Genomic DNA, 23,660 nt, shown 5'->3' with positions numbered 1-23,660 from the left:
TCACACCATATTTCTGATATTATCGATCAATCTTATCAGATTAACTTTGATCGTTCACTTTTCCGTGAGTGCAGTACACCTGCAAAGCGTTAGCACTCGTTAGCTTGTCATTAGCGTTTTCTTTAGAGTTGGGTCCGAGTCCACCTTTGTCGAGTACGAGTCAAGACCAAGTCCACAAACATCGAGTCCAAGTCCGAGTCCGAGTCCAAAAGGGGCCGAGTTGGACTCAAGTCCGAGTTCTTAAAGGCCGAGTCCGAGTCGAGTCCGCCCGAGTCCAGAAAGTAATTAAATTAAAAAAGATTATAAATTGGTATTGTACATTTTTACATTCTATTAATATTTTAACCTTTCAACCCATTAAACCAATGGCAATATACAAATGTAATAAAAAAATACCACTGTTACATCTAGTCATTGCCATTGAACATTTTTATTTTATGTCAACAGAACTAGTAGTCGGTTGCATTGGTTTTCGGATCACCAGTACACTGAACCGAAAACCGTTTCTTTCGGAGGCGTCCGATTTGAGAACAGATGAACTGATGATACTGCGCATGCGTGTAATTTTTCAAGTATTTTGTTAAACATCGGAAAGTGTGATAAAACTATAAAAAAATATGTATATATATATATATATATATAGGGTTTTTTTTTTAAAGATAGGGGCTACATGTTTCTAATCTGTATATTGTAGATTATGTATGGGCCAAAGGGGTTTTCAGAGAAGTTGGACAATAATTAAGACTCTAAAGACTCCATGTTTAATATGAATAAGGGATGATTTATGAAATATCTGTACTGTATTTATAGTTAATGATGACAGATTCACAAACTGAGTTTGTAGTAAACAGAACATGAACAGGAGTAGAGCAGCTGATGATACTGAACTGCAGCACATGCCGGTGTCCTGACATTTTATCCTACCCTGTCAGATTTTCCTACCCGGGTTTTGAGCGATTCTCGTTCTCGAGTCAAGAACCGGTTGTATCAGTTTTCAGATCATCAGTAAACTGAACCGAAAACCGTTTCCTTTCGGACGCGTCCGATTCGAGAACCGAGGAGCAGATGATACTGCGCATGTGTGATTCAGCATGAAGCCGAATGACTCACAGCGCGTCTGAACCGAACTGATTCTTTTGGTGATTGATTCTGTACTGATTTTGTGCTAATGTAATGAGTGCGGGTAAACCGAGGGTTTGAATGAAGGGCAATCTGACGAAACGTAAATTCATTTAATAACAAATACATCTCAATGGATTATGTATCCGGTGAACTGTTTTTTTTTTTTCAACCGGTTTATTGAATCAAACCGTCCGAAAGAACCGGTTCGCGGAAAAGAATCGAACTTCCCATCACTAATCCACATTGATATCCAGTGAGTGGTGCGTGTGTTTCGTCTGCAAGCATGAGACTTCTGCCTGCCGGTGTGGTGCAGTAAAATGACAGAAGGGGAGACATTCATTAATTTATCATTTCAATTTTATGCTGGTTTTATTGTTACACATGACGTGGACTCGACTGTACTCGGAATATTTTCCGAGTCCAAAATGTTCAAGTCCGTGTCAAGTCCGAGTACAAATTCACCCGAGTGCGTGACAAGTCCAAGTTCATTCAAAATTGGACTCGAGTCCGGACTCGAGTCCGAGTCCAAGTTCGAGTACCCCAACTCTAGTTTTCTTTTCTCCTCTCCTCTCTCTCGCTCCAGTTTCATCAAACAACTGCAGTAAGAATATTTCATCAAGCACGGTGAGTAATGGCTTCTCCTGCTATTGTTATTTGCACTTCTTGCCACATGTACAGTTTATCTCTGTGCTGGCAAATGCTAAACGTAAATACAATAAGATTGTTATTCATGCCGGCGCTAATGATGTTCAACTTCACCAGTCGGAGATCACTAAAAATAACTTTAAAGAGGTGTGTGAACTTGCAAGCACGATGTCAGACACTGTAATATGCTCTGGTCCCCTCCCTGCTTACCGTGGTGACGAGATGCATAGCAGATTGTCATCACTCAATGGCTGGATGTCTAAGTGGTGCCCACTGAATAACATAGGTTTCATAGACAATTGGACGAGCTTTTGGGGCAGACCTGACCCGTTGAAAAGAGATGGTCTTCATACCTCCTGGGGTGGCCCCACTCTTCTCTCTAGAAATATGGCACATAGTCTTAGTGTTTATACTTGACTAACTGGGGCCCAGGTCAGGAAGCAGACAGACTGGCTAAACCGACCGTCTGCTAGCTGCTTCCCGTCACAAAGGTCAGCTAATTCTCAGCACATAGAGACTCTTTCACCTAGATATCACACTATAGAGACTGTGTCTGTTCCACGAACTAGAAAATACAAAAAAAATGTCCAAACCAAGTTAAGATTAACAATTTAATTGAGGTTCAACAAATAAAAAACAAATGCACAACGGATAAACAAATGATAATGCTTGGCTTATTGAATATCAGATCCCTTTCTACGAAAACACTTTTTGTAAATAATATGATAACTGATCATAATATAGATATACTCTGTTTGACAGAAACCTGGCTAAAACCTGGTGATTACATTATTTTAAATGAGTCCACCCCCCAAGATTACTTTTATAAACACGAGCCACGTCTAAAAGGCAAAGGGGGAGGTGTTGCTTCAATTTATAACAACGTTTTCAGGATTTCTCAGAGGGCAGGCTTCAAGTATAACTCATTTGAAGTAATGGTGCTTCATATAACATTATCTGTTACTGTTAACAAACTGTACCTGCTGTTTTTAATGCCTTTTCTACAAGAATTCAACAGGATCAACAAGCTGTTCCAGCAGGACAGGGGCAATCCAATCTAAATGTTGGAGTCTGTGCTTCTTTTCTTTCGCTGCTTCATCTCCAGAGTGGTGAGACCTGGAATGATCCCCACATCAGAGGAACAACTGTTTGCAATTGACATAACAGACCCCAGTGTTTTGTTTCCTGTGGGTGCAGTCAGTTATGGGGTCACCTTCATGATGGCATTGGATGAAGCAAGAATGGAGAGCACGTCTGAGAGAAATATGAAGAGCAGGTGCCGTGACTTCTTGGTGGAGGCGGATAGACAAGTGCAACAGAGACTCCCAGCTAACATCCAGATATGGAAATCTATGACTGTGTTCAGTCCGAGTGTCATCCTGTCACAAACTAAACCACAGCTCAGCTCAGTCTCAATGCTGAAGCTCTACTCTGGTGATCTTGCAGCTCTTGAAACCCAGTATCAGTCTGCTGCATATCTCTCATGGACAAACAAGGAGGACAGTCAGGCAGAGGCCTTTTGGGTTCAAGTGCTCAATTACAAAGACAGCAATGGAGACCACACTTTCAAAACACTTGCCCTCTTTTCTCTGTCGTTGCTTGTGATGCCTTTGAGAAATGCTGATGTAGAACGAGTTTTCTCACAGATGAACCTGGTCAAGTCCAAACTGAGGAACAGAATGGGACAAGAAACTCTCAGCAGCATACTCTACATAAGATACAGACTGAGCAGACAAGGACTTTGTCCCAAGTCAAGAGATGTTCCAGTGTTTCAATAGTCGCATGTACTCTGTGAGAGGAGCATCAGAGAGCAGGGAGACGGATGCAGATGAGGATAGTGAAGATGAATTTGAATTAAGGTAAGCACTGTTACTGTATCTTTTTTATTAGAGCCAGGATATGATGCTAAGAAGGAAAGTTGTTTTTGATGAATGATGATAATCCTCAAAGTACTGTAATATTTAATATGATTTAGGGAATCCTAGGTATAGTGTTATAGCTGAAGTATAATTTGACCTTATCCCTCATTAGAAAATCTTACCTTTTCTTTCTGCAGCACAAGCTCTGTCCTGTGACGTCTTAAACTCATACACTTTGACATTTGACTTTGATTGACCCTCTTTGGGTCCCCACACACTCCTCAACTAAACAAGAGGATAGTTACATTCTCATTTCACACAAGTTTGTTTTGATTATTTATATGGTTTTATTATGTTCTTGTTTGAATGTGGGCCATCAAGAATGTCTGGATGTAGACGTAAAACATGTTGAATGTGTCAGGATATTTAAGATATTTTCAGATATTTCATGGGTTCACTTTGGTACCTGAAGCAACTTGAAAGATAATGTGGTGTTATTCTTCATATATATGAGGCTAAAGTGTTATGAGTCTTAAGAAAAATGTTTTAGACCAAGCCTCATCCTCATCTTTTCATATGGTTTTGACCAGAATGGTTTTTAAACCAGTTTATTTTATTTAAGTCTTTTCTAAATCACTTATTTGTTCATCAGAGCAGGAGCCACTTTATTGCTGGACACTAAGATCATCAGTAATTTCTCCTGTTTCTGGGTTATAGTTATATAAACATGGGATCTTCTGCAGTCCTTGCAATAATAAATAAAGAATTTGTGAATTCAGGATGATATTTATTTGTGTGTGTAAACTGTAATTATCAGATGCTAACTGTGTATAAAATGTACTTGGTACATCAGTCTATATTTGATATCCCATCACTTTTCTAATGTTAAATGATGTTAAAAGGTGGTTTAACTCCCTCTTGTGGTCATTGTCCTGAAGCTCAGGGGGGAGAAAAATAAATAAACTGTACCATGTGCAGTTTTGTAAATTGGAGGATGCAAATTGAAAACATGTACCCACAGTTTAAAATCTGTCCCCATGGATTGTAAAACCGTGCACACAGTTTATTTTTCACTTTCCAGAACTTAGGGGGGCTCCGTAGTAAATAGTCAATTGTTTTGGGCTTGTTTTCACAGGCCTGGGGGGTATTCCAAAAAGCAGGTTATGTGACATACCTCGGTATGTTTAAGGGTAAGTTCGTGGATAACCTCAACGTTCGGTTCCAAAAACAGAGGTAACTTTCTGGGTATGTATGTAACCATAGCAACTGACTCTCTGAAGATAACCTGCTCGAGAGCAGGTTATGTTTCAGTGTAACTTCGTTTCAGAAGGTTGGTGAGCATGGCGTGCCCTTTTGACGAGGATCCTGTGGACGTAGAAGCACAAATTATACAAGGTTTTTTTTTCGTCGGGAGAGGGTTATAAGACCGTGTATTGATGTGTTTGCATACCCTAATGAATATTTAAAAGAGCGTTATCGTTTTTCAAAAGATTCATTAGTTTATTTAACACGTCTTTTAAAACCGCATATCGCAAATGTGACAAACCGCGGCTCTGCGCTTAGCACAGAAAACATTCTGTGCATAGCACTCAGGTTTTTTGCGTCTGGACATTTTTTGTACAGTGTGGGCGATTCAGAGCATGTGGGAAAGGCAACTGTGTGTAGAGCCGTTCGTACAGTGTGTCTGGCACTTAAACAGTTGTTACCCACGTTTGTACAGTTCCCTGGCCATAAACCTCTGCTTGTTATTAAAGACGAATTCCACAGAGTGGCAGGTTTGTCCTTTGTAGTAAAATATATAACGCATATTTAATATGTAGTCATATTATTAATATCTATACATGTATTCATTATGCACACACTTCATACTTCCATAACTTTCTGTTTCAGGGTTTCCAAATGTAATTGGGTGCATTGATGGCACTCACATTCAAAGCTCCATCAATAAATGAGGGAGACTATGTTAATAGGAAATCTATTCATAGTATCAATGTGCAGGTAACAACTTGATTTTTTCCCCTTCTTAAAATCATCAAAGTCATTACTTTTTCCACTAACTATAGGTAATATGTGAGGCAACCCAAATCATCACCAATGTCGAGGCAAAATGGCCAGGATCTGTGCATGATGCCAGAATTTTCCGCGAGTCATTATTATGCCAGACATTTCAGCAGGGTATGATTTGCTTTATACAATTTTTGTTTTTTCGTTTTTACTATATTTGTGTTGTACACTTCAATCATTACAGGACAGTACAATGGTTACTTGCTGGGGGACAGAGGATACCCTTGTCTGCCCTATTTAATGACACCCTACCCTGAACCTGAGCCTGGACCACAGACACGGTTTAACCTGGCTCACAGCCGAACACGGGCCAAGGTGGAGATGACTATAGGGATCCTCAAATCTCGGTTTCAGTGTCTGCGTGGGCTCCGGGTTAGTCCAGAGAGGGCATGCGACATTATTGTGGCTTGTGTTGTGCTTCACAATATTGCCACTATAAGAGGAGAGAGCCACCCTCCTTGTATTGAGGAAGATGGCCAAGAGGAACACCCACAGATTTTAGAGGCCAACAGAGACGGAAGACTTTTGAGAGACAGGATTTGTCAAAATTACTTTTATTAGTTTTTTTTGCACTGGTCTGCCAGGCAGTTTATTTCTTCATTTCCTGAAAAACAATAAAAGTAAAATTCATTAAAATGTTTTTTTTTTATATTGCTTTACACATACATACATACATACATACATACATACATACAGATAGATTGATAGATAGAGACAGACACAGACAGACAGACAGACCACTTTTAACATGCAACAGATTAATATTCAGACAAGTTCTCACCTTAAGGCAATTCTCAAGTAATTCTATTTCAAGTGCTGCTTTTTTAATGAGGAGCCTTTTCTCTTCCATTTGAAGCTGTATAAGGTCCATCTCCATGTCACTTTTTCTTATTCGTTTTTGAAGATGGACCTTATACAGCTCCTTTGCTGGCAACTAAGGTGGAAAAATGTAATAAATGAGATTGTTTGGTCAGACAATAAAATTCAAATATGGACACATGGACACAAATTCTTACCCTGCTTAGATTGTGTGCTGAGGCTGAAGGACCCTCATCTGTGGGCAGATCCTAGGTATGTACTGAGAAAGGACAATGACAGTTTGTTACTCTAATGCAAAAAGGGGCCACACATCATAATGGTATGCATCATACCTCAGTGGATCTACCAGCATTGTCCACTTCTGTCACAGCAGATGTGGTCTCTTCATCGTCATCATCATCTTCATCCTACAAGACAAATATTCAAGTATACATTATTTGGCAAAAAAAACCAAACAAATCACTTACAACTGTGACAGACTGTGTTCTTTCTGGAGAGTCCAATAATACAATCCGTCCATCAGTATCTATAAGAACACACAACCCGTTAAATTCTCAATATTATCAAAGAAAATAATACATCATATGCAGTTAAATAAAGTAAGCCTACATAAAAAATTAATCTTGTTCAAAAAGCCTTAAGTGACAGAGATAGTAATTTATCAGGACAAAAAATGAAAACAAATCATAGAGGTAAACTTACATGTCACCCTTTTTTCACCATCACGTGTGGTGCATAGTATGTGTGATGAACTGCCCCCTGGAATGCCAGCAACCACTGGTCGCCCTTTATTAAGGGACAGAGCCAGCTCCTCAGATGGGGTGAGGGGAGGTGGTGGTGGCCCCCCGCCAGTTAGACGGGCTTCAGTCTTCTTTCTGTTAGCTGCATGACAGAATGAATATACTAAATCCTGTTATAATAATAGTTCAGTAATTGTGTAATCAAATATTACCTTTTTGCAGAATGTTTTTGTGTTTCATTTTGACTTGGCTTAAAGTTCTTGTGGCTCCAGAAGGATTACACCTTATTAAATAAGAAATATACATTATTATTTCAAGCTAAAGAAATAAATGGCAGGAAAAGTAAATGCTTTCATAGTGATTTAACATATTCAAAAGGATGTATAAGTCATACTTCATTATTTTGCATTTCAATAAAACGGGAGCCAATACCAAATTTGTAATTTAATACACTCACGCATTTACTCTGTCCGTTATTTTTTGCCAAGCCAATTCTCTTGCTTAAGCCGATGCAGCTGTATTGCTTCTTTTTAATATTATTGGCTTAAACTCCTCATAAGCATGCATTAAAACTTCCAACTCCGCCTCTGTGAAATACGCCGCTCTCTTTTTTTCGCTTTGAGTTTCCATGGTGACTCGTGAAATCGGCGATCCATTGAAAATGTCTTTATACATGCACTGTGCACGCGCATTAACTCTGGGTAACCAGTCAGAGGTTGATTAAACTAACTCTTCTCAGGTGTTTTGGAACCGACATACTCATGGTATGCCTGTTTGGGGTAAATCAACCCAGAGGTTATAGTTTATCAAATGGTAAGTTAACCAAGCTTTCTGGAATACCCCCCTGGTTGCTTATTTGTCTCGCAATATCTGGCAACACTGATTATTAGGGTAATTTACAGGAAGTGCAAAAAGACAATAAAGTGTGAGTTTATCAGTGTCATGTATTCACTCAAATAAAGATTTTTTTCTTAAAGGAACACCGCTTAAAAAAATAAAAAAATAAATGACAGGCTAATTTTCCAACTCCCCTAGAATTAAACAGTTGAGTTTTACTGTTTTCAAATCCATTCAGCCGATGTCCAGGTCTGGCATTAGCACTTTTAGCTTAGCTTAGCATAGATCATTGAATCTGATCAGACCGTAAGCATCTCGCTCAAAAATGAACAAAGAGTTTCTATATTTTTTCCTATTTAAGACTTGACTCTTCTGTAGTTACAGCGTGTACGAAGACCGACAGAAAATTAAAAGTTGTGATTTTTTTAGGCCGATATGGCTAGGAACTATACTCTCATTCAGTGACATCACATACGGCCAAGTATGTTAACCCATACTCAGAATTTGTGCTCTGCTTTTAACCCATCCAAAGTTCACACACACACAGCAGTGAACACACACACACACTGTGAACACACACCTGGAGTAGTGGGTAGCCATTAATAATGCGGCCCGGGGAGCAGTTGGGGGTTTGATGCCTTGCTCAAGGACACCTAAGTCGTGGTATTGAAGGTGGAGAGAGAACTGTACATGCACTACCACCACCATGGGATTAACATTTCAAAGCCTCTGATTGGCTCTGATGTGGCCAATGAAATCATTCTGTGGGTTGGTCGATGGAGACACACAATCACAAACAGCCATTTTCCCCTTTAGAAATTATCATAGAGAAGTGAATAAAAAACTCCCATGTTGTCATAAAAAATTAATGATATTTATTTGGATTTGTTTGTTCAGGTGCAGGATAGACTTCGAGGAGAACTTCGCAGAAGAGAGCTCGGTTCAGTGTCGCTGTCCGTGATATGGGACTCTCTCTCTCTCTCTCTCTCTCTCTCTCTCTCTCTCTCTCTCTCTCTCTCTCTCTCTCTCTCTCTCCGCACCGAACACAGCGCGCGAGTAACCAGCTACTCTGTTCAGCTTTTCTGCATCTTGTGTTTGGATGCTTTAATGTTTAAATCGATAAGCGGTAAGGCTTAATAACACGTGAAAAAGATAAGCTTTCGTGACGATGCGCAGCAGTGGCCCGTCAACTTTCCTGAGCATCTTTTTAGGCTGGCCTCAGTCAGTCGGTTATATAAAATATCAAGGTGAAAGTCATCAGAGCTCGCTTAGTATACACCCAGCTCCCAACCCAACTTTGAGAATAGATTAACGACGATATATTTTTTTTTTATCGCCCGATAAGAGTCACGTGTTAACGCAGCACTTTAACGCAGATAACGGCCCACCACTAATTTATGACCTTTTGCTAATCTGGCCCGATTTGCCCCATTGTTCAACAGCACTCACACACACTCAGATTGTGGATGATATTTGAATTTATTTCCCTGCACACAGAGCAGTGGAAAGTAGAGAATAGTGAGCCATGCTAATAATACAGCTCCATCTACAGCAGTTCTCTCTAACTCTGCTGTTCTCAGTATAACAAACAGTTTACTCACATTGTTGTACTAAAAAAAAAAAAAAAAAAAAAAAGTTAAACAAATACTGAAATGTAATTTCTCCAGGAAATTATACAAACTTTTGCCAATATTCTTTCTAAATGTAATGTTTTGTGATCTTATAATGCCAACATTAATTCAGAATTTGAGTAGACAGAGAAAGTATAATATACTGAGTACAAAATAATCATCCATTTTATTTTAACTGTAGAAGAAAATTAAATGGAAAACATTAAGACAGCGAATTGAGTGCTCTACAAAATACAGTTTGCAATAAACATTTTCTAAACACTGTAAATTCTTAAATGCTTTATGAAAACAATTACCTGCACACAGAGCAGTGGAAAGAAGAGAATAGTGAGTCATGCTAATAATACAGCTCCATCTGTTCAAGAAAAGATTTCAGTTGATTAGAAAGCACATGGAAAAATGTCGCACATTAAAAGATTACGGAGTTCATGCAAACAGAAATAAAACATCAAAATACCCAGAAATATGAACAGAAAACAAACTCTAAAATCAATTTATGTCCACTGTGTGCAATCCCTAACATACATCATCTGACAATCAGTATGAAACCAACATGTTTTACTTTTAATGTGGAGCTGCAACAGAAAGGACTCACCCACAGCAGTTCTCTCTAGCTCTGCTGCAGTTCATTCGAACTCCGCGCGCTATAGCGCCACCAGCGGCCAATAGGAAGCGCGATCACATCACAGCAGGATTTACTTCCTCTTCGAGAATGTTCTTCTTCTTCTTCTTCTTCTTTGGTGTTTATTGGCGGTTGGCAACCTAACTTATTGGTGCATTACCGCCACCGACTGGAATGGAGTATGGATACGGATATTATTTGTATATATTATAACTAAACAAAAAAAATTATAATATAAAAAAACAATCAAAACAAATAAACAAACTGGAAAATAATACAAAACAAATAAACAAACAAACAATCAAAACAAATTATATTCTTTTGTATAATTTACTTACTTTCAAAAATTTAATAATATAATCATACAACATGCTATCTTTTTCCCTAATAAACCTGGCAATGTAAAGTCATGATGTTTTGCTATCTTAAGTGACTGAATAAGGTGATGTCTCTCATTATTATATTTCATACAATGAAAAAGTACATGCTTAACTGTTTCTTGTTGACAACAGTATATGCATTCCCCAGTTGGATGCTTTCCAGTCTTACATAGTGTACTATTAAGTCCTGTATGACCTATTCTCATACGAGTTATAATACTTTCTTCTCTACGATTCCTGCTCTCCCTCCTCCCAGAACCAACTTGATTTTGTATATTATGTAAGTGTCTGCCTAATTCAGTATCAGCCCAATGTATCTGCCATACTGAGTACGCATATTTCCTAATATATGCTTTAGCTTCCATTTTGCTTAATGGACTTGTAGATCTATCTGTTTTAATTTTAGAGTTTGTTTTGCCAGAATATCCACCTTCTCATTTCCTTCCACACCAACATGAGCAGGAACCCAAATGAATTGTGTTTCTTTGCCTTTAACCTTCAAATTATATATCTTATGGAAAATTTCATTAATTATGTCCATTCTAAAGGATGACCTGCCAGATTTTATACTTTCCAGTGCAGAATAACTATCAGATGCAATAACTGTGTACATTATTTCTTTCTCCTCTAACCACTGCAAGGCCAATAATACTGCTAATAACTCTGTTGAATAAACTGACAAATGATTGGTAACTCTTTTCTTGATATAAAAATAATATCAAGTAAATAAAAACACTGAATCTTGGAAATGCATCTCAAAATAATTCCTCACTATATGACATACTGGAAATTGTTTAGATTTATTATGTATTTCCCGCTTTATATTGAGGTCAACAGCAGGGGAGGGGAATAACCATGGAGGAATGGAGGATATTGATACTGTATTGCTGTACTGTAAATGACATAAACCTATATTCCTAGCCTTTGCATCACCTATCCACCCAAAACTTACAAAGTTTGTTTCATTATGTTCCCAGCACTCTTTCAATACACTTTTGACAGGATGTGAAACATTTTGTCCCTGTATATTAACCCAATATGTCAACATCAACTTCATTCGCCTGATGCCTAAAGGCATTTCTCCCATTTCCACCTGCATTGATGACACTGGGGATGTTTTAAATGATCCACTGCAGATTCTTAGGGCTTGAGCTTGCAATACATCTAATTGTTTGAGATTTGATTCTGTTGTCGACATATAAGCTATACATCCATAGTCAAAGACAGACCTCATGAGTGCCCAGTATAGATTTTGTAGAGATGTTCTACTTGCTCCCCATTCCTGTCCTGACAAACACCGAAGAGTATTAATAATCTTTTACATTTATCCTTAATTTCATCCAAATGAACTTTCCATGTCAATTTTTCGTCAAACCAAACCCCAAGAAACCTTACTGATTTGACTTGCTCCAGAGGATTCCCATATAATTTTAAAGATAGAGGTGTGACTTTATGGCACCTTGAAAAACAAATGACCTGTGTTTTTGCTACAGATCATTTAAACCCCCATTTATTAGCCCACTTTTCAACTTCAACTATTGCTTCTTGCATTTTTTTTATTAATATATGTTATATTACACCCTCTAATCCACAAAGCCCCATCATCTGCATATAAAGATTTTCCAATGTTTTGTTTAACTTGAGAGAAAATATCATTAATCATTATATTAAACAATAACGGACTACATACACTACCTTGTGGTGTTCCATTCTCCACTGTATACACACTGGAGTATTCTTCACCTACTTTTACTTGTATTTTCCTGTTTAATAAAAAATCTTGAACCCAATTATATGTTTTACCTCCAATTCCCAAAGACTTTAATTTTATTAATAATCCTTCTTTCCAGAGCATATCATATGCCTTTTCCACATCAAAAAAGACAGCTATTACTACTTCTTTATTAGTTTGTGCTTTTCTGATGTCTGACTCTAGACATAATACAGAGTCCATTGTATTCCGACCCCTTCAGAATCCACTCTGATAAGGAGATAATAAATCTTTACTCTCTAAGAAGTATGTTATTCTTTCTGTGATTATTCTTTCCATTACTTTGCATAAATGAGAAGTTAAGGCAATATTCAGATTATCTGAGCTATTCACTTTTTTAAAAGTTTGTACTAGAAGTTGGGCTTTATCTAGATTACTGACAGCCATGTCTGCACCGACCAACACTGGTAACTCATAATTCCTTCTATTCCCCCCCATTTTCCTGATCATATTCCATACTTCTGACAGTTGTACTTCTCTTCCAATACTATCACATTACTGCCTCCAAAAAATACGCTTTTGTATTTTTATTGTTTTCCTTACTAATGCCTGGGCACATTTATACTTGATCATGGCATCCATAGAATACTGTTTTTTTAAGTTGCCTAAATGCTTTATTCCTTGCTTTCACAACTACTTTACAATCATCATTCCACCAGGGTACGTTCTTGACACGTCTAATTCCTGTAGTTTTGGGTATAACTTCCTCTGCCGACTGAATTATTTCCCTTACTAGCTTATTGTTGAATTCATTTACATCCATCTGGTTCTCCTCTAGTAGAGTCATACATCTATTTCCACATATTACTTGAAAAACTTCCCAATTTACCTTCTCCAGTTTCCATCTAGGACTTCTCTTTTCTTTTTCATAACATATCTTAGCACCAACTGTAGTCCCTATAGGATAATGATCACTCCCTATTGTAGTATGTTTGATCACACTCCATGTACTTATCCCTGCTATTATGGTAGATACAAATGTCAGATCGAGTGCCGTTTCTTTATTTTGTAAACTGTTATATCGCATTCCCTCTCCATTATTAATACACACCAAATCATTATCATCAATAAATTCTTCAATAAGTTGGCCATTCACATCAGTTTTATTACTTCCCCATAATGAATTATAGGAGTTAAAATCACCACACCATACTGCATTGCCATACAAAGGACCAGCTACAGCTTCTAAAATAGTTTGACTTAATTTTGCACATGGATTATAGTAATTTACGATATCTATACACCCTCTTTCAGTCCATATCTTACTTATAATTGATTCATTATCTTTATTTATTTGTACTACCTTATATTTCATTCCTCCCCCTCTACCAGATTCTCTATCTCTTCTAATTACATTATATCCATTTATTAAAAAATCCAATTGTGGTATTAACCATGTTTCCTGAATACATATTACATTAGGTTTCTCTATTAAATTATCTATATATTTCTTAAACTCTTGACCGTTAGTAATTAAACTTCTTGCATTCCACTGTAGTATTGTTAAAAACATTAAGATGATCCAGCACATACTTGAGATGATTGTGTCTCTATATTAAGGGTATCTCTAACGGTCTCCCATAGTAGCCCTTTTACATCCAGATACTTCTCTGCAGATTTGACAATTATTTTAATTCTTTCATTTCGACTTTTTGTCTGAGCAGAACAGTTTATAATCTCTGCCATAAACATTACAAAATCATTCTTTTTCACTATCAGAGTTTCCTCTTTCAGCTTATCCTTGACACAAATTCATTTCTTTGCTCCTAATTTCTGTTTGTCTAACCATCGTGGTTGCTGCTTCTGCAGAGCTAATTCCCTGTACAGCCTTGACACGTTGCACTTCAGCTTGCCTCTTGCTAACCTCACATCCTCTGTAAGCAGAACTGTGCTCCCCACCACAATTACAACATTTCATCTTTGTACCCTCTTGGCATTTTCCATACTCATGCTCACCTCCACATTTACCACATCTTTGCTTGCCCTTGCTTACTGCTGCCACATGTCCAAATCTCTGACATTTAAAACATCTAAGTGGAGGTGGTATGTAGAGCCTCACATCATAGCACATGAATCCAATATATACTTTTTCCGGGAGTTTTTCCTGATCAAAATTGATCATAACTGAAAGGCTATCTTGCATATTTCCGTTCCTGTTTATTTTTAGACGTCTGACTTCATTTACTTTTACATTTGCTAGGTTTTTTTTCACCTCTTCAACTGATACGTTTACCAGAATCCCTGTAATGACTCCTTTTGCGAATTTCCTGTAAGTCCTTGAACACTCCACTTTCTTTTTGTTTATCATGTTTATTTTGATTGCTTTCCCCTGTTGTCTTTCATCCTTACACACAACCAGCAGTGCACCATTTCTTAACACTTTAGCACTCTTTATTTCACCTATTTCCCTATTAAGAGATTTCGTTAGCTGTATTGGGTTCATACCTCCAAACGAGTCCCCTTCATCCACAAGTTTTGCAAAGACCACATACTCCTCCCTCCGCTTATCCTGTATATTCGATCCCCCATCCGAGTTACTTTCATCTGTTTTATTGTTTCTTTTCTTTTTCCGTTTATTATTCCTAGCCATCTCCCGTTTTTCATACATCCCGCCACCTACTTCCATCTCTCCTCGTTCATTTCCTGATCCGTCACTTCCCTCCACACTCTCCTGTCCACTCACAATCCAGCTGTTTTCAACCGCCTTGGGAATCGACATCCTTCAAAGCAGAAGCCACTCTCGACTCCCGTCTCCCTATTTATCCAGTTACATATATACATCATTTATGTAGTAAAACACTTGCACCTTGTAATTACAAGCAATGAACATATGAACATTAATGCGATGCCTCACTTCCTCTTTGACTGAAAACATTGACTCCAGCCTCATCTTGTGTTCTTTTTATTTATTTATTTATTTATTTTTTTTTTTCAAATAGGCAAGTTAATGTTATTACATTGAAATAAAACTTACTGACTTTGCTCACACATTTACCCTGCTTGTTAACAACTTCACAACATTTTTTCGTGCATGTTTTTGTAAAACATTTCCTCCCTCTGTGTTACACTTTCAGTGTTTCAGGTCAAAAATGACCGGCCTACAAAAAATAGCTTATGAATCTCACATTATGCTCTATATCACCAAATATTAGATTCAATATTTTTGTCAGCTTGTTTTCTTTCAATTGGGAAAGACTTTGCATTATTTTTAAGATTGATTGCAGATATTTTTGATCTGAGCCTAATGCACACTATAGTGTGATAAACAGTACAAATTATTTTTCATATTTTATTGCTTACTGAAAAAAATTATCCACAAATAATATTATTTATTTCCTCTCCAAAACTGAAGTGCATACAAACAAGATTAATGGCGCCTAAACAATCAGTTGAAAAAAAAAAAAATATATATATATAAAGAAAAAATGAAAATCAATAATAATATTATTGATTACCTAATTGAAGACACTCTTGTGATTTTTGTGATAATATAGCATAATAAGAGATTTACAAGCAATTTTAATAGGCAGGCCTTTTTTGACTGGGAACACTAAAGGGTTAATTGTGACTTTATATATAGCCAAGAAAATAATCTGAACACTTAGTGTGTTTTCACATGAAGTATATTTTAAATGAACCAATCTCAGTTCAGTTAAACTGAACCAGCGGTGAGTATGTATATGAAGTATATTAAGAAACAATAAATATGTTGTTCAACATGAAGACCGAACACACTTTCTGAGTGTCTCGTGTTAGAGGAACATGTTCATATGTTAATGATGAACTACAGCTGTGGTTTTTCAATAATTAAAAGATAAATTAATGTTTGGTGTTTAATGTGCATCTCAGAAAATGCTTTATCTAAAAACCCACCTGAATGGCACTTAAATGCACTTAATTCATCTGTCAACTTTATTGTCATTGTTCAAAGTACAAATACAGACAGAGAAACAATTATTAATAATTAAATGTTTTTTTTTTTTTTTTTATTTTTTTTTATGTATGCATTGCATTCTATGCATTTAAAAAAAAAAAAAATTGGGGTCGGGTATTCGGAGGGCCTCTTATGTCCATTTTGCTTGGGGCCCCCAAATCCCTCCAAACGGCCCTATATTCTCTATCTGTAAGTCGATTCTCCTACTATTTCTGGTATTCCACTCACAGATCAGAGATAAGTAACAATACTTTTATTAGAAACAGACTTGATCCTGCCAGTACTCCTATATGTAAACACCGATGGACTTTACTGGACAAGAAATTATGGAACATGATCTTCCTGCTACCTCACCAGTATATTATTGGAAATAAAATTAAAATTGTTCACAGATATTACCCTTCAAAAGCAAACATCTGTGCTTTTTTCCAACTGTGTGTAACTTTTGTACATTCTGTGGCTGTGAAGGAGAAATCATTGAGCATGTTTTTGTTGATTGTCCCCTTGTAGCTTCCTTTTGGTCCCATTTACAAGGATTTATTTCCTAAATGATAAAAAAGAATATTTCTCTAAGTAAATTTGAAATACTTCTTATAGTCACTGAGACAAATTTATCGGCCAATTAAAAATATGTAATTAACTTAATTATTATTTTAGTTAAATAGTATCTGCACAAAATGATTTGGCAAAGAAGCAAACCCTGCTTTTACAATTTCAGAATTACAGACCTTAAAAAATATTGGAACAGCATTGAAAATTAAAAAAAAAGAACAACAAGTTAAACAAAACAATCAAATTATTTTAACTTTAATGCAGACCCCTAAGTGTTTTTCAATTATGTATCTGTTTTTTTTTCTATTTTATTTCAGATCTGTTCCTGTCTCTTATCTTGTTCTCCTTGTTAAGATCAGATTTATGAAGCTGTATATTGATTCAACTTGGTTTACGTCTTAAAATTGTATTTTGACAAAATGTTAATAGAAAAAAAAAGATGTAAAGCATGAGGTGGTGGGCGGGATTAACATTTGAAAGCCTCTGATTGGCTCTAATGTGGCCAATGAAATCATTCTGTGGGTTGGTCAATGGAGACACGCAATCACAGACCGCCGTTTTCCCTTCAGAAATTAGCATAGAGCAGTGAATAAAATACTCTCGTGTTGTCATAAAAATATTGATAATGTTTTTTGAAAACATGTTATGATGGTTTTATCTGTATCATTAAGTAAGCGCCCAAGAGGTGCTCAATGAAGTCCGTCAGTAAGAGCAGATAAAGGAGGAGAGAAGCGCAAGAGATCCAGGAAGGAGAGCTACACGATCTACGTGTAAAGAGCTGAAGCAGCTTCATCCTGACACCGGAGTCTGACATCAGTGCACTTAACAGTAAACTTCACTTATTAGAAATAACAACACAAATATAACTAAACATATATAAGTTGAATTAAGAAAATAAACAAGGTAACTGTGTAGAAGCAAGCTTTACTGCCAAACCAACAGAGACAGGCACAGCTTTTCCAAACGTAAAACTCTAAAATGAATAAATAATAATAATGAATAATATTTTCTTCACAAATTATATGTTGTATATTTTCTGGTAAACAAATTAACATGCAGAACATAATTCGGTATTTAAAATACTTTTTTTGCAGTTTAATATTCACAAACACTAGTCTATATTGGGATTTGATTTAATTGTATTGGCCAGTTAATTTATTCATCAAAAATAAGACCAATTCCATGAAATTCCACGTTAATCAGTAAATTCCGTTTTTATGAATGTAGCAAACCAATATGATAAGTTCATTGTGAGAGTAAAAGGCAGTTTATTTTCTTAGCATTGAGTGTCTCCAACTAGGTGACAATGTAGCGTTAAGCCCTGATTTACTTCAGACGAAACCAAAGAAAGAACTGACATTTCGAGCAAAATCAGACCTAAACGAAGTTTGTTTTGAGTTTGTTTCAACAGTTCGACCAAATTGAACTTTCTGGAGGAGTTAGTTTCTTCTCCTAAACACCTTTGAGTTTCTATTGGTCCGTGACGGTTACACAATCACTGAGTGTGTTCTGAAACTGGTTCAGCAGAAGTCAGGAAAGAGAGAACAACATCTCCTCGTCTCTAGAAACATGAATAATACACCGGAGTGTGGAATAGCTGAGCTGCACAGATATATCCACACCTGTAAGATTCAGAGAAAACAGAAATAGAAAGAAATAGCAACGAAGCTTGGTGTCGACGACATGGAGTTATGTAAAGAGCGACGCAGAGAAACAACTGAGACAGAAAGTCTTAAATTATTATATATTAAAGGAAAGAGTAAAGATATATAAGGTAGCAAGTACAAAATACATGTGTTACAAATAAATGTTACACCATACTGCTGCATGAACACACAGTAATAAACCTTTGTTTTTTATCAAAAGTAAATCGTGACACCACACAAAATATAAAAAGGCCTAACAATTTATCCAGTTTAATATAATAAATGAACACTAATATATGTATATATTTTTTCCACATCATGCTTCAGTTTTACAGACTATGAGACATTCACACTTCCCATAAAAGACTGATTATGGTTCTCTTGTATTGCAAACATGATACTTGACTCTGAACATTATTCTTTTGTCTGTAATATTCTGAGCATTGGTGCCCGTCTCACACCTAGATTGTCTACACTTCTTCATTTCATGGTTGTTGTGTTTAGGGGATACGAGTCATGTTCACATTCATCTACACTCCGCCTCCAGAAGCGTACTTTGTGTCAGTACGTCATAAATAGAAGGAAGCATCAGTTTACTGTCAGGATTTGTCGTGTCACATTGCAGCGTGTAGACAGTGTAGACAGCATCACTGATTATAATGGGTTCTGTTGTATTTTGTTGTGTAGACACCAGTCAGTCTTTGTGTTCAGTTTATTTTGAATACTGTTATCTCTGCTGTTTTATAATCCAAAAATATATATATATGTATGTATATTTTAATACAGTACTTTTACGGCTCATTTGTTAAACTGAAGAACTCAAATTCAAAGATGAAAAAACACAATTTTACTCCGATGCCCAAACGAAGCAAAAATGTAATTTGGTGCAGATGATAATAGTTATATGGAGATATAATTCTGAAAGCTAATAATGTAAATCAATGAGATCTTTAGAACAGAATATTTACATAAATGATATTTAAATACTTAAAATGTTAAAAATATACTACAACACAATGATAACTGAGAGAAGAACAGATACAGTTATGTTTGGATAATCAGGTAAATATAAGCTGCTTCAGTCCAGTAAGTGTTTGACTTGAAATATTACTAACACTGTAAAAGTTACTTTTACCTTAAATTCAGTAAAGATTTAACAGCAAAGAGACATTTCTAGAATTAGACTCAAACTCCTTTTACTCCGACGACAGAAAGCATCTAGCATCATAAAAACAGCATGTTGTTCAGATGTAATTTGAGATTATAATTGTTGTTTGTGGTATTTAAAGGGTAACTTTCAGTAGCTTCCAGTGAATCTGACACACATGAAGAAACTGGTTTTGGAGTCGATGATGAGCAGGAGCTCTTTCTGTGTGGAGTTAGTTCTCTTGTTCTCCATGTGTTGTGTTCACAATCTAATCTACAGCGCAGGTGAATCAGAGACACTGGATTGAGTGAGAGTGTGAATGTGTGTGTGTTAGTCTTGTGATGGACTCGTGTCCAGTGTGTTTCCAGCCTTCAGCCTGAGACTCCAGCATCCTGTGACTCTGAGCTTTGGAGAAGAGATGATTATTCCTCTGTTACAGCGACTGCCTTTGGGCTTCAGGAGATTTAACTGTCAAACACACACACATACAACATTTATATTCAGCTCAATTTGACACTTTCTGTTTTGCTTCCACTGCAGCTATTGATTTATGAATCAAATAATATTTACAGATAAATATGAATCTATATAATGTTTTATGCAAAAATTGCTCATAATTTACTGGTATATTTACTCAGGTTTGATGAATGAGGTCCATTGAGATGAGAGAGACGGATCAGACAGAAGTGTTACCTCTCGCTCTGGAGCATTTGTAAAGCAGCACGACTGTCACCAGCAGATACGGACAAGCTGTCAGAAGAAAACTGAGGATGATGATGACAGAAATCTGATCTGAAGATGACACTGAAAAACAGAGACACAAGCACATTATTGAGAACATTACAGAGCTCCTAAAGACTTTCAGCAAGTTTACTGGGGAAACACAACATTTTTGTAACTGGATCTTCAGTCGACCAATCAGCAGAAAGGGGCGTTTAATTCCTGCCCATGTGTAGAAATAAAATATTCAAGTTGTTTATACATTTTTCCACCCCTGAACAGAATACGAAAAATTAAGCGGAAAATGTTTTGTCATTTTTCTACTCTCAATATTAAATAAAAAAAATAATGATTGAATGATACACGGATTCATGAGACTGAGTAAATTACAATTTTATTTTGGTATAGATTTTATTCTAATGCTGTAGTTAATGCGCTCTTCATTTCATTGAATTGTAGGATGTTGATGAGGTGTGTACGTGTCAGTATCTGTGAAGTGTTAGTTATACTTCAGTTCATGTGAGTTTTGTGAAAGAATAAACACATCTGTCAATAACTAACTGAATGAAATCAAATCAGCGGACAGAGACTGATCTCCAGAGACTCTCACCTCTGACTGAGATCCAGCTGTGCAGTGACTGTCCTCTCTCTGTTTTACAGTAGTAGAAACCCTCGTCTGACTCTGAGACAGTCGTGATGATCATCTCTCCTGTCGTCTGATTCTGGATGAGTGATCCGTCTTTATAGAAATCAGCTCTGAGGATCGGGGAGTTTATAGATCGATGTAAACAGTGTAGAGTCAGAGTATGTCCCTCGATCACAGGATCAACAGAACTCTCCAGAATCACATCACCATCTACACAACACAAGAAACATCTGCTTACTGATGATGTATCAAAACAATTTATCTTATGATCTGAACTGTACTTTAATGATGCTTCTTATGTGATGTTTGTACTAGTTTCATGCAGTCCAATCCGATCTCATGTTAGGTGCCAAATTGGTATGAATTCGTAAGATGTGAATGGTCCATCATTAAACCTAACCATCAGTGGGGCGTAAGATGTTATCCATCAGTGAAGAGTGGAGCGAGTGGAGTAAATGATAACGAGAGACACTTGTCTCGAGTCCCACGGAGGAGCTCCGGATGATAAAAGGAGGAGTGAAGACAGTAAAGGACGAGAGAGGACAGGCCTGGACTTTATGTTGATATGTTTCATCTGGCAGTCGTCCGTGAGTGGCTGCTACTTTTACTTTCATTTTATGTTCATTTATTTATTAAAGTTTTATTTTTAAATATCCGCCTGTTCCCGTCTCATTCTTCCCGATTTATGAACTTTGTTACACCATCATTTCACCACATTATAAAATAGTTACGTAGTGCCATGGCAGTATGTTTTGTGTAGTCAGACTTTTAACAGCTGTTATGAAACTGAGTCCAATTGGCTGCTTAATCTGACCAAAAACTGTCCATTTAAATGAGAAGAGACTGTATGATGAATGAGGACAGGTTTAGCTCCACTTTAATAGAAACAATGTATTCAAATAATTATACAGCAGTGTCAGACTGCTCTACAGAAAACACTTGTGTGAAGACTTTGTCATTAGAATTTAGATTAGAATGTGTGTAGATGTGATCAGAAAGAGGACTCACCGTGTACAGTGATGTTGAGAGGATGGTGTTTCTCTCCAGATTCAGACTGACACCAGTAAACTCCAGAGTCAGATGTGCTGAGAGACACGAGTCGACATGTAGATCCGGTTAGTTTTGAACAATCTTCTGTGTTTCTGTCTGTGTATCTTCTCACTGTCCATCCAGAAGAGTTCGTCTGATCCTCACAGCTCAGAGAGAGAGAGTCAGATGAGAAGTGTTGACTTCTGCTGGGACGGACCACCAGAGACACTGAAGGAGGAACACCTGAGACAGACCAAAACCACACTCAAAACTGACAGAACACGTGTTTGTATTTAAACAAAATTAAGATGATGTTTAGCACTCAAGTTTAAATAAGAAAGGTCTTATGCATATATTATGAATTTGTATTACATAGTGTTTATAAAGGTTTTTGAGTTGTGCATTGGTTTCAGATGGTTTTGTCCCCCAGAGACTGTAATAAAACACAGATACAGATGAGTTCAAGTATAAATACAGTCTCACAGACTCACCAGTGATCCACAGGGGCTGTGTGTTACTGGTCTTTGTGTAATAGGCCGGTCGTCCTCTCTCTGCTCTGCACGTATAAACTCCTGTGTGCTGTCGAGCAGCAGGACTGAGAGTGTAAGAGCCTCCAGCTCCTCTGCTGCTGTCGGACAGATGATCATCATCTCTGAACCAGCTGAACGTCCAGCCTGTAGAGGAGACTGTAACCTCACAGATCAGAGTCACTGAGTCTCCTTCAGTCAGCCACGGCTGTGGAGACACTCGCACTGCTGCCTGAGCTTCAGCTGAACAACACATGAGATGAGTTATAGAGAGAGAAGCTGTTCACACTGATGATAATGAACACACACACAAACTCACCTGATACATTCAGTGTAACAGCATCACTGCGCCGAGAGCTTTGTGTTCCCGTCTGTCCTGTACAGGTGTATTTACCACGGTGAATGTATTTAACACTGCTGATGTTCAACTCTTGTGTTGAGATTGAGTTATATTGGTAGTTTGTTCCCTCTGTTTCCCATCTGTACGTCCACTCAGTGTCTCCTCCCCACTTTATATCACATCTGAGAGAGACTGTTTCTCCTCTGAACACTTGTTCATCCGGTCGTACCGTCACCACAGCTTTAGGACTCACTGTACAAACACAGAGTATTGCATTAATTTTAGATTCAAAGTGTTAGATGTTCTGTAGATATTGTCTCTGATCTGTGTGTTGTGTCAGATACTATGTTCTCTCTCACCTGTAACATTTACCCACAGTGCATCACTGTATTGTGTGTAGTAGACTGGTATTCCTCTTCCAGCTCTACACCAGTACTGACCTCCATCAGACACTGAATCAATCTTCACTCTGTAGGAGTTTGTTTCTGTCTTTGTCTCAGAGTTCAGTGTGTGTTTGTACCAGTAAAAGTCCCATCCAGGAGACAGATTCACACGACAGGTCAAAGTCACTGTGTTTCCTGTCAGTGCAGCTCCTGCAGGATCTGATGTGAGTTCAGGCTTTGGCTTCA

General features: G+C 37.2%; 1 protein-coding gene and 1 long non-coding RNA gene across 2 annotated transcripts in view; one reads left to right on the top strand and one right to left on the bottom strand.

Annotated features, from left to right (window-relative positions):
• Window positions 1-23,660, bottom strand: part of LOC128017541 (basement membrane-specific heparan sulfate proteoglycan core protein) — a 1,082,135-nt gene that overhangs the window by 706,157 nt on the left and 352,318 nt on the right. The gene's annotated exons all lie outside the window — the stretch shown is intronic.
• Window positions 5,642-6,326, top strand: LOC128017455 (uncharacterized). The gene is made up of 2 exons (XR_008184459.1): window positions 5,642-5,801; window positions 5,875-6,326. It is a non-coding gene; the product is annotated as an uncharacterized LOC128017455 (long non-coding RNA).

This window comes from Carassius gibelio, chromosome A7 (assembly GCF_023724105.1).
Source record: "Carassius gibelio isolate Cgi1373 ecotype wild population from Czech Republic chromosome A7, carGib1.2-hapl.c, whole genome shotgun sequence".
In the NCBI taxonomy this organism is placed as follows: Eukaryota; Metazoa; Chordata; class Actinopteri; order Cypriniformes; family Cyprinidae; genus Carassius; species Carassius gibelio.
This window is presented reverse-complemented; position numbering and strand designations above follow the sequence as displayed.